Raw genomic sequence first — 12,964 nt, forward strand, 5'->3', positions numbered from 1 at the left:
ACATCACTAGCTAAATAGAGTATCTGCTCAAGCAGCCCAAAACCAAATCCATTAACCTGAATAGTACTGGCCTTGCTTCCATTTCTCACTTTCTTATATTTGTTTCTGAAAGTGTGATGCTCATGCATAGGTCTTACCTGCTGATTAGCATGTTAAGAAATCTTAGTGTGCTATTCATGCTGCCTTTTGGCAAAATGCACATTGCATAGACAATCCTGACATTTCCCATGGTTTCCAAAAAGATTTCATGTTCTTTGCATTCCCAAATTTTTATCTTCATGAGTGGCTAGGACTGGCTAATCTTTCCTTAAACTGGCTGCTGTTCTTTCTGGGCTAACAACCTAGAAGTCTTTCCTCACCTGTGTTGCAGTGAGATGTGATCAGATGATTGAGTTCTCCCATCTGAATAGAGTACAAGTGACACAGAGCATAGCTCTGTGTGGTCCTCTCTGTCTTTTCTATCCTACAGCCTGAGGCTAATGAGCCTGTGTTGTTCAGGTAGCTTCACCAGTTAGAAGAGCCTTCAGCAACCTATCAATCAGGAATAGAGTTAGTGGACTTTACTTGAGCAGAAACTCAATGCCTGCAGATTCATACTGCAATTTTGGACTTTATCTCTTAAAGCAACATGTATTAGCTTATCACAAATCTATCCCAAGTTCTGTCTTGAGATCTAGACTCACAATTCTAAATATCTACTGAGGTACTTTTCAGTTATGTCAATAACATTTGCACATAGTGGGCCTTAGTGAATCTCTGGGTAAAGCCTCTCTCTTCTCAGAGCAGAGCTTGAAAATGATTTATTCACATTGAATCTCAACGATTATTTTTTAAAATGTTAAAAAATGAGAGGCTGATGACACAGATTGTTTGCAATCCAGCTCCAGTTGTTTAGGAGTTCAGTGCTGTGCTCTCCTTTTCATTCTTGGAATGTGAGTGCTTCCCTGGAGTCATACTCACTCGGCTCACAGTTATCTAAATTGCTTCACTTTCTTTCCTCTCCTTTACTTGGGATCCACTTCACGCACTGCTGAGCCTCACACACACATCCACCTCTAGTAAGGCGTTTTTAGCAGTTCACCACACTCTTTTCTCACCACTTCAAGACAGAAGTAATTACAACCAGGCCTGACGTAACAATGTTTCTAGCAATGGGGGATTGAATATATGACAGTGGTCTTAAAATATGAGAATGAAGCTGAAAAATTCCTATTGCCTATGTCATAGCAGTTGCGATGTCATCATGAGATGCATTTCAGGCATGTTTGTAGTGCTGATGATGTAAACAAACCCACTAGTGTTGGTCATACAAAACTGTAGCACATGATTGCATACAGTACATAATGCTTGGTAATAAAAAACTATTACCAATTTATTTATTTACTACACTACGCTTTTATTATTATTTTAGCATGTACTCCTACTTACATAAAACACAAAAGTTTCCTTCAAAACAGTGTGCTGTATTCTGTTGGAGCAGCATCATACATCTCAAGTTCAGTGAATCTCTTGATTGGAGCACAAGACCATGGGAAATGATTGCCCTTTGTCATCTAGGTTTGTGTAAGTAGATGCTAGTATGTTCACACACTGATGAAATTGCCTAATTCCTCAGAATGTAGTTCTTTTATTAAGGGATGCACAAGTATATTTTCCCCTCCCAATTTCCATTTGCATCCCAGTTGCAAGTTCTAAGTTTGTTCTATGACTGAAATCCAGGAAAACAAAAGCTATGCCTTTGTATACTTTGGCGTGTTGTCATTTTGAATGTAGAACATTTGAATATAGAATAGAGGCACATATGTCTTCAATAAATTTTTGTGGTACTCTACAGCAGGATATGATAGTTAACAATCATGATTATGCTCAAAAGTCTCATATAATTTAAATCATTATGAGAAATAATTTCCTATTATAATAAACTACTCTGCCATATTCATGTCTGTAATTCTTCGATGATTTTTATTTATAATCAGTAATGAATACATGAAAAGTTAAATTAGTTGTTTTGTTCATTTAAGTTAAACTCTTTTAGGACCGGAAATCCACACCTTTAGAAGGATTCAACTATAATTGACTTTAGCCATCACACATAAAACATTATCACCACAACAGTCTCAATGAAGATTACACTGGAGGAAACATTCTTCTTTTATTTCCTCCTGGGGTGCAATAAATGCAGTTGTTTTGTCTGAGAGGGTCCTGTGCAAAGTTTATTCTCTTTCAATCTTACTGAAGATTGATGATTCCTCCATGACCAATTGGAAGAGCAAATGTTGATGTATTAAGAAATATTCTGAAAGTAAATGCATTTTTTTTCTTATTTTGGACCAACATGCCCTACTCTGATGCAAGTATTTGTTTTGCACCTTGCCATTACATTTCAGCATGGAAAGGTAAGTGGTACAAACCTGACCAGTTTTCTCTAAAAAAGCTTAGTTAATTCAAACCAGGACTAGCCTCTTCCCCAATACATGTAAACTTGCCACGATTCCTGTTGTTCTCACTCCCATATGGATTATTAATTTCAAATAGCATCAGTGGGAGTTACATATACTCGAGAAGGAACAGGCTTTCAAAATTTGGAAGATCTATTTTGTTCAGTACTTACTATGATTAAATTATATGAAGTCTTTCTGTTTTCCTACTTTCCATGAGTGTAGAGGTTTTAAAAATATTTTTAATATACTTCACATCACATTAAATGTATCAGTTTAAATACATGTCACAACCTGCATTGTTTTCTTCAGGCTTCCAAACATGTGGGACCATTTATGCTTTCATAGCACAGCACTTTGCACATGAGAAGTGTTTGCTCAGTGCTTGGTAAAGTTTTGTCTCTTTAAATTTTGAATTGGTTGCTAGTACGAAGCTGGTGTATTCAAAGCAATAACTTTCCATTAACTGATCCAACGACATTCTTTCTCCCTTTTGAAAATCATGGCTGATTAAAAGTCTAATGCAACAGCTGTTAGTGATCATGTGATTGATATGTTTTTAAAGACAGATGTTGACTATTAAAAGCAGAGCCTTTCACATTTCTCTGGAGTCCACGAGTATTTTTCTATGGCTGCTGCTTTCTTTTCCACTTCAGTTTTTCTTCCTTTCCTTTTTGTGTCTTGTCCTACTTTTTCTTCTTTTTGCTGTTGAGAATAACATAGTGTTAAGGAAACCAGATTAATTATTTAGGAATGTACACAATACTCAGAATTTTTCATTCTCTACAACCAAGTGCTGAAAGAAAATCATTTTTGGTGATGAGAAGTTTTGTAAATTCTTACTCAAAGAATTGTGAAAATATCTTTTGGTTTTGATTGAAGAACACACATACTATAGAATTCTGTGAAGCAAAAGTTTCTAGATTGCCTAAATTGTCCTAGAATAGCATATATTTTAATTAGAAACCATACTTCTAAATATCCTCAGCTTTCATTAGTATGGATTATTATCCTATTCTTTCATAAATTACTCTTTGTATTAGAGAAATTTTTAAAAGACATAGCAAATGCATTACACTTAGCTCTCTCAGAACATTCAAAGCTATTGTACTTTAAGGCTTTCACACATTCCTCCTTCTTTGTTTCCTTGGATCCAGTGGATTCTGTCCTGAAGGTCTTGTGCCTGAGTTTATGAGATGATGATTTCTATTATGATGCTGATGATTTCTCAGGAAATGATTCATCTGGCAATATCTACTAGAAGGAAAAAATTGTGCTGTGAAAAAGGGAAACAAAATTACCTATAGAGAATCACAGCATTTTAGAACTGCAAAGAGCTTTGGAAATCACTGCAGAAAGAGCGTATTTAAAACACTTGATACTAAATGTAAAGTCTTAGGAGTGAAAGGTGATTAATCACCATAAGCCACAGGGCCCTCAGAAGGATTCTAGTACAGCCAGTGCATTTACTACTGTGGTTGGAACCTTTTAGGTTATTCCAGTTTGGGTGGTCCTCTAGGATCCACTATGCTTCTACTGGTTACCAAGCAAGAATGGAAAAGCCATTAGCTGAGCCCCAATGAAATCACAAAGTAAGCTATAAGGCTCAGGCTCATGATAAATATTATGCATTTGTGTAGCACCTTTCACCCTTGAATTATCTGGAGAAAGGCACAATATTATTTCCACTTCATATATAGAGAGGGAAACAGTAATTTATCAAAGTGACTAAATAACTTCAGCTTTCTGGAATTAAAATATATTATTGAAAAGCAAGTTATCACTTTAGCTTAGGCCTTAAGAAACAATTTCTTAAATGCTGTACATATCCAGCCCAGGAAAAAAATCAGTACATCTCTTTCCTCATCAGCATTCACAAGTCCTGTGTAATTCACATGGATTTCACGTCTTCACTCACACCATTATTATTATCTTCAGTATAAAAATCAGTACTCATTAAGTCTGTATAAATTTAGAGCAGTCTTTAAAACTCTCCACAACCTTTTTAAATTTACTGGCTTTATTATTATATGTACAATGCATGGTCTGGGATGAATGGCTTAATGTTGCTCTGAAGGCAGAAGCAGTAGTAATTACCAATCACACCATTTTCACCAACAAACCTTGATTGAGTAGGGCACCGCACCAGGTACATCACCAAAGAATGTGCTCAGAATGGCAGCTGAGCAGTGTCTAACTTTTGCAAGAAGTTATTTCCACCTTGATCAATGATCTTATTATCTACATAGTATTAGTTAATTGATTTTAGTTTTCTGACACTTTCTAGTAAGATTCTGGCCCCCTAAAGCACACTAGCTGAAATCAAATGCATTAAAAACATGACTTTTCTATTTAAAGATCATAATACAGAGCACAAATATTTGGTTTCCTTAAATTTTTAAATTAGCATAATTTAAATATAGCTGCAACACCTTTACCACAGCTAGTACATTATTTTAGTGTTCTTGTTCAAAAGTTCCTTCGATTCAGTCAAGGAAGAATCCAAAATACCTAACTCATGTACTATATCTGATAACATTTTAATCACTAGCAAAGAAGTCATTCCCCACTCCAAAAACAAATTATTCTACATTTTTCTATGATACGATTGTTTGTCCCCTCTAAAACACATGTTGAAATTTAATTGCCATTGTAACAGTATTAAAAGGTGAGAACTATGGGTTGCTTAGGACATGAGGGCTCCATTTTCACATGTGTGATTCGTTCCCTTACAAAAGGATAAATCCATTTCTCTCTTGCTCTCCCTCTTTTTGCATTTCTACTCTTCTGTTTAGTTAAGGAAACATTTACTCCCTTCTAGAGAATGCAACATTCAAGGTGCTATCCTGAAAGTGGGGACTGAGCCCTCACCAGACATCGAACTTGCTAGTGACTTGATCTTGGATTTTCCAACCTCTAAAATTGAGAAACAGATTTTTGTTATTTACAAATTTCCCAGTCACAGATATTCTATTATAGCAGCACAAAACAGACTAAAACAGATTAATAAATTTATCTCAGTGATTTTAATGTTATTATTACTATTGAAACTAATTTAATTCAAAAATTCTCAACTTCTGTTATTTCGAATTTTGGACCAGATAATTCTTTGATATATAGAGCTTTCTTGTGCACAGCAGGATGGCTCTAGTAAGTATACACTAGGTGACTAGAATGCCAAGCTATGCCAATAAATAATGTCTCCAGGCATTGACAAATATTCTCCAGAACAGATTGATTCCTGACTGAAAACCACATGCCTAACGCATAAATTTCTGGCTTTAGTGCTCAGCATTGGTATCCTCTATTAATATACGATATCAGATTTGTCAGAATGCTTCCAGACAAAAGATTTCAATGGATTTATGTATTCTAAAGGGAAAGATGTGACTTTAACTTTAGTCCTTATAATTAGTCCTTATATCTTCAGAAATAGATACAAACAGTTACTGATTGGGTTTTAGTAACCAGTCTTAACCTTCAGTATTTCAGTTTCTTTCTTTGCTATTTATAACTTCAGGGTTGAACGTTAATGAAATGTACAATAGAATCTTGGAGTTAAGATCTCTCATGATTTAATGTATGTACATATGTCAAACTCTATAATTCACAAATCTCAGTAAAGAACACTAGGTTATAAAAATTTGTAAATGTAGGGAACTGTTTTGATAGTGCAGATATACTATTATATTTTCTAACAGTAAATACTTATAATTCATGTGATTTTTATGCAGTTTGAATTTTAATTTTTATTGAAATATACCACTATATCTTGGAGCTTTATAAGGAATATTTTACCCCAATTCTTAACTATTGCAATTTAAAAATTAATAAACTTCTCCAGGTTTTCTCAATATTCATTCCACATTATCATAAAATTCACATGATATGTTTACCAGAATGCAGCCTGTACACAAAGAATTTTTTGCTTTTTTTGAAATTCCCTAACAACAGATGGATGTAAACCTCGAATAAAAAACAGCTCTTTGGAAATTTAAATTCAAACAGCTGCTTTGCTGGAAGCCAATGTATTCTGGAAAGGATCTGAGAAATCTGGATTTTATTACTTAATGTAAAATTAATCTCAATTTTTCCATCTGTAAAATGGTAAAAATATATGCTTTGAAAATCATTAGGGATAGTGATGTGATCATTGCAATGTGTAAGTCATGCTTTAACCACTTTCAAAGAAGAATACTAGTCATTTGTGTTCCTTTTATGTTTGCATACAGTAAGACTATACCAAACAACTCTCCAGACTGAACGTATCTGCTTAATACGGACCTTTTCATAACCAAAAGAACCTGAGTTAGTTCAAAATATCAGCACACAGCTGTTATTATAAACTTGAGGTAGTGTTAAAATATTGGCTGATAATTCTTATTTCATCACTTCAGAGGGGAAGGAAAAGATTGCTTTTCTGCAATTTGGAAGAATAATTGAGACATTTAAATTGGGTTCATATCTACATTGATGTGTCCTGATAATTCCTGATCTGCTGGCCTAGGATTGTTTGCTGTTTCCCTACTGCTCACAGCTTGTTTCCTTATTGCCAATATGATCATTGTATTCATTATAGTTTGGGAACAGTGCTCTCAGATTAATCATTGTGGTTTAGATCTAGGGTATCCCCCTAAGTAACCCTCATGTGTTTCGAAGGTGATTGAATCCTGGGATCACTATACTCAGTCCACTAATCAATCCCCAGCTGAATGTGAATCCGTAGCTGAATATGCCGTTAGGAGTTGGCCCAGGTTGGATGTGAGTCACTGGATGCATGAACTAGAAAGGTTCTTCCCTTTGGTCTTTGCTTCCGGTCCCCCATGAGGTGAGACACTTTCCTCCCCCAGGCCCTTCTACCTACTTTGTTTCCCTCAATCAACCATGCATGGACTGAAGCCTCTGAAACTGGACCAAAGGAGATCTCTCTCTTCCTTTAACTTGTAAATGCTAGTTGTGTCTGAGTGATGAAGAAAGTGACTAAGACACAAATTATCTTCAATTTGGAATATAGATACGTGGCTCAAAAAATTGCTTTGGGTTTTGGTGAGCAGATAGAGAATAAATGAATGAGAAGAAACTAAGAGCGTGCGGATACTTCATACATGTTCAGAAACACAATACCTTATTACCTCTGGCTGGGCCAGAAGAGCCACATTTCCTAGCACCACAAAACAACTGGTGCCTCCACCCAGCTCTCTCCCTGTGGCAGCCACATTCTTCCTAGCCTGGGGAGGCCTTCCTGTGTGTTTGCAGCCCTTCTCCTACCCAGGAATGGAAAGGAGTTCCCAGGAACACTTTAGGAGCATCCCATCGTGGTAGCTCCCTTCTTTCTAATATATAGGTTATCAGCTGTCTCATAGCCCATACTCCAATTTTAATCTCCTTCACTGGAGTAGACTACTGCTCCCCACTTTTGTTCTGCCTCCCCATAAGTCTGGAAAGCCCCTGCAGGCAGAAATCTGAGTTGAGTATGGGGAACACGTTATGTTTTTTCTTCTTTCTAGGATCATAGCTTTATTCTCATACATATTTTATTCCATTTTAAAATTTCTTTCTGTAGTGAGGAGTGGGTAAACCCAATAAGTTATTCCACCACACCTGGAAGTGGAAGTAGAAATATATCTGTTGTTGGATAGCATAAAGTACCACAATTCTCATTTACTTCAGAATCTCAGTGGAGCTGGGGATTTAGCTCAGTGGTGCCTTGCAAGTGCAAGGTCCTGAGTTCAATCCCCGGTATTGGGAAAAAAAAATTTTGTGGAGAGACTCTGGCCTCTTGTTTTGGGGTAGGACTTCACTCTCATCTTTAAAAATTAGAGCAAAGTTTATATTACTGAACCTTGGTAAGTGGTTGGGAGATGTTTATGCATGCACATTTTCTCTTTGTTCCAATTCATTCAAGTTGATTTTTTTTCTTGTTTATTTGAAATGATAACTAAATATGGCCTTTCAACATAAAAGTAGCAAAGGTAGGGTATAAAGATAAATGCAAATGAAACAAAGTAAAGCTCTCAGAAGAGACCTGTTTCTTCAAACACAGAATTACATTAACTCTCTGTAACAAATAGAAGCATAATAAACAATTACAATAAAGTATAATTTTGTTTTCTTCTTAAATTAACCATTAGGGTAATATATTCATAATTCTGGAAAAAGGCAGCAGATGGTATGAGAATGGTAAATTACATGAAAAGAAATATTTCAACATGGGCATTTTATTTTTTATTCATTCATTCATTCATTCATGAGTTCAGTTTAAAATAAACTCTGCTTGGCAGGTGTAGAGTATATATAAATTTACAAACTTGCAGGTCTATTTCAGGTTTTGGTAAAGGAGATCTCACATTAGGACTAATAAAATTGAAATTTACTAATGTAGCTTTTTTTCTTTGTTAATAGTGAATTGTTCCTACCCATGGATCAATAATAATATCAATAATGTCAAGGAAATAAGGCTACTAAGGTCTTTTATTAATGCATCTGCCTTGATCTGTTTCCTGGAATTGAAAATGAATTGGAGTTTGTTCATCCATACTTGTATATCAAGGAATCTTGATGAGTTTAAAGATTAACCTAGGGTTATGGAACAAAAAACTTACTGGCTCACAGTGTAATAACGGTCTTCTGAACCCAATAATTCAATGTAATTAGAAGCATAAGATAACCAGCTGAGGTAACCAGCCAGGGAAAGACACTGTAACAACTGCCCTCTGGTTATATGAAAGGACTTTGATAACAGTAACTGAAAGCTTTCAAGAAATCATAGCTGTGGATGGCTGGATATCAATAGTCATTTAATCAATGTATTTCAGGCTCAGAAGAGAGTTTTACATACATCATATCTTAACTGACTGCCTCTTCCTTGCCAGGTGGATCCATATATCAACTTCTCCATTGATAATGAATTCATCACCTAACAATCCATTGCCTCTTTAGAAATTTAAGGGGAAAAGTGTTTTAGGTTAAGTACACAATTTAAAAGGAAAACCATGGATTTAGAGTTCAGAAAGTACTGAGTATAATTTAAACTTCACTCCCCTTTCTTATCTGTTACATGGACTTAACAGTAAGTTCCTCCTGATACTTTTGTACTATTTTTCAGGATATTAAATGAGAAAGTGTCATGACTTCTTCAAATGCCTGAGGTGGATGCAGTATTGCTGTCTCCGGTAAGCAGTGAAGAAACTAAGTGGAGAGCTTAGAAGAATCCCTCAATGGCCACATGTAGTGAGAGCCAGTTTCAGTCCTTACTCTTTTCTTTTTTTCTTTTGACACTGGGGATTGAAGTCTGGGCCTTTGGACTGAGCTACATCTGCAACTCTTTTTATAGTTCAATTTTGAGTCATGGTCTCACTGAATCACTAAGTTGCCCATGCTACACTTGAATTTACAGTCCTCCTGCCTCAGCTTCCCAGAGTGCTGAGGTTACAGGCATTTGCCACCATGCTCAGAATTTCATCACTGTTTACAAGGGGCTTGTAGTAGTCAGAGGAAATTCCCCACATGAATTGAGCCCTATTGGTGTTATTCCTTTGAAAGGAACTTGGCATCTGCCCTACTGAGACTGGTACACATGGCTCACTCTATATGGAAGGTGCGAGAAATAGGCCATTTCAGATTCTCATTTCAGCAGTTCCTCCCTTAGGCCAAGTTTCTCATTAATCAATACTGGTTAATCATAATGTTCAAGTCTGACTCAAGTTCAAGATCTATCTTTCACTGAGTGTAATGCCTAGCGAAAGTCTTTTCACTTTCCTTTTTTTCTAGTTTTAAAAGGAGATGATGATAGAACACAATTTATAGGATAGTTGTATGGAATAAATTTGATAATTCATGTGTTTGGAAACAAATGCAACAGAGTATTTGATAAATGCTAGACATTCTTATTACCCGCCCCTAAAAAAACAGGGAAGGGTTTTTTTTTTTTACTGCCCAAATGGCAAAATAGGAAGACCTGCTGAAGAAGGTTTCTATTTGCAATGAATACTTTTCCTCTACTCCACCTAGCAACCTTGTTCATGCAGCCGAGCCACCCGTTCACCTGGTACCAAGAAAGTACAAGGACTAACGAAGTGGTTCATGCACACATACACACACACACACACACACAAAAGTACAATTCTATTCACAAATGTCTCTAGAAAATCTTTCTTGGATTGATTTCTACTGTTTCAGGACTTAACCACTGTTTCAGGACTTATAGTAGGACACTCAAGAAACTTTCAGGGAAATGCATTAGTCATACATGAAGCACTTATAAAGACTCAGATTCGAGACGCTCTGGACTAATTATTTTCTATAGAAAATGCATTCTGTGACTGACACTCAGCACTTCAGTCATGTAATACTATAGAAGACTTTGGTAATTTTAGCATAGTTTTTCATTAGCCACATTCATTTTTAAAATATTATCTTCATATTTTTATGTTCATCCAGAAAGACTTAACAATTTCTGATCACAGCCTGGAACACATGTCTCTAATAAATGCTCTTGCTGGGCCAATTCCCCCCCCTTTCCTTTAAAGATGCATGGGTTGTTGAATAGATTAGACATTCTAAGATTAAACTGATGAGATCAGGCAAGCCTAACTGCTTTGTTTTCTAGAAGTCAAACAGACTGCAGATTTGCAGGATATAAGTAGTTCAGTTAGACAGAGAGGCACCACTGGGAGACACATGCTTATTAAGTTCCCGGATTAGCGCAGGAGTGGCGTGTGGAGCTTGGCTGCCAGGGCCTGGCTTTCTGCCGTGTGACTCGGATGTCGCAGCTGTGGCTGTTGGGACAGGCTGCCCGCTGACACAGACGGGGTCCGGACAGGGTCCGTCAGTTAGTGAAAACCTTACAAATCAGTTACGTTTTTATTTGCTTGTTGACAGGTGGCTGTAAGTAGATTTTTATAAAAATAATAGATTTCTCTTGTTTCACTATTATTTTCAGACTTTAAGATCTGGATATATATTTAACATGTTTTAAATGGGATTCTAAAAATACCCTGACCAAAGTTACCTTCTCCCCTAATACTTAGGTTTCTGACATATAACAATGTTCTTTTGTGTTTAAGATAGGCTTTATAAAAAGTACTCTTAAGACATAGGCTTTATAAAAAGAGTACTCTTAAGACACATACAAATTATTTTTCTAACTGATATTTTCTTTTTTTTATCCCTGCTTTCTTCCTTATTGGCATTCATCATAGTTTTTCTATTACTTTTCCTCTTGAATTTCTTTATTTTGACATTGATTTCTTTTTATTTATTCCCACATCTTTCTGTCTGACTTTTAAAAGAAAACAGATACAAACTCTTATCTTAGTCATGTTTTGTCCAATGTTTTCCCACTTATGCTCCCTGCTACCAAGATAAAGCACATTTTTATGAAAAGAAAGGAAACTGATGACTAATGAGTCTGAGTCCATGTGTTACTCTAATGTGAGAGAGTAGTGCTATGGGCTAACGTGTTCCTCTAAAATTTGTATCTCAAAGTACCTCCTATGTGACTGTACTTGGAGAAATAGAGCCTTTAAAAAGACATACAGTGAGGTGTTTAGGTGGACCTTAATCCAACATGACTGGCATCTTTATAAGAAGAGCAGTTGTAAATAGGGAAGGGTGGAGGGGGTGAAAGGCACACAGGTAATGGGGAAAAAATAAGAACCAAGATACATCATGTACAAGCACCCAATGATAAATGTAAATGAATCGTATAACTAAAATGTACCAATAAAAGAACTTAGAAAAAAAAAAAGACACAGAGAGATGACTGTGCAGCCTGAGGGAGAAGGTGGTCATCTAGAAGCCAAGGATAGAGGTTTCAGGAAGAGAACAACACTGCTGACACCCCGACCTTGGACTTTCCGCCTTCCAAATTGTAAGAAAACAAATACGTCACCCACTGAGTCTGTTATTCTTTGTAATGGCAGCCCTGCCAAACTAATATAAGTGGTTTAATATATCACCATTTCTTCACCAGATGCAGGGTTGCAAGGATAAAATCACATCATTCTGTTTATCATTCAATCAACAGTTACCACAAACCACCTCATCACAGTAAATAAGACAGGAAGCTACAGATCCCTACTTTCATGAGACTTACTGAAATATACATAGAAAACAGAAGCTGGGCAGGGTAGCACACACTCATAATCCCAACACTCTAGGAGACTGAGGTAGAAGGATAATAAGATCCAACCCAGCCTGGGTAATGCAGTGATTTAGCAAAACTGTCTCAAATTAAAAAATAGAAAAAAGGGATGTGGATGTAACTTAGTGCGAAGACCCTGAGTTTAGTCCCCAGTTTCATACACACACACACACACACACACACACAGAAAAATAAACAAATAAAAGTTTTACAAATAAAATTGTTAAATATATTATTATAATATTGGAAATAATTTTACTTTTGAAGAAATTAATAGAAAGTATATAAGGAAGTCAAATTCTATATGTAATATTATTATAAGTACTCATCCCCATAGTAATGGTTAATATTTATGATTTACTATGTGCAAGACACTATTATA

This window comes from Heterocephalus glaber, unplaced genomic scaffold (assembly GCF_053883595.1).
Source record: "Heterocephalus glaber isolate CG9 unplaced genomic scaffold, H.glaber_assembly_v1.0 deba00001600, whole genome shotgun sequence".
NCBI classification, from domain to species: domain Eukaryota; kingdom Metazoa; phylum Chordata; class Mammalia; order Rodentia; family Bathyergidae; genus Heterocephalus; species Heterocephalus glaber.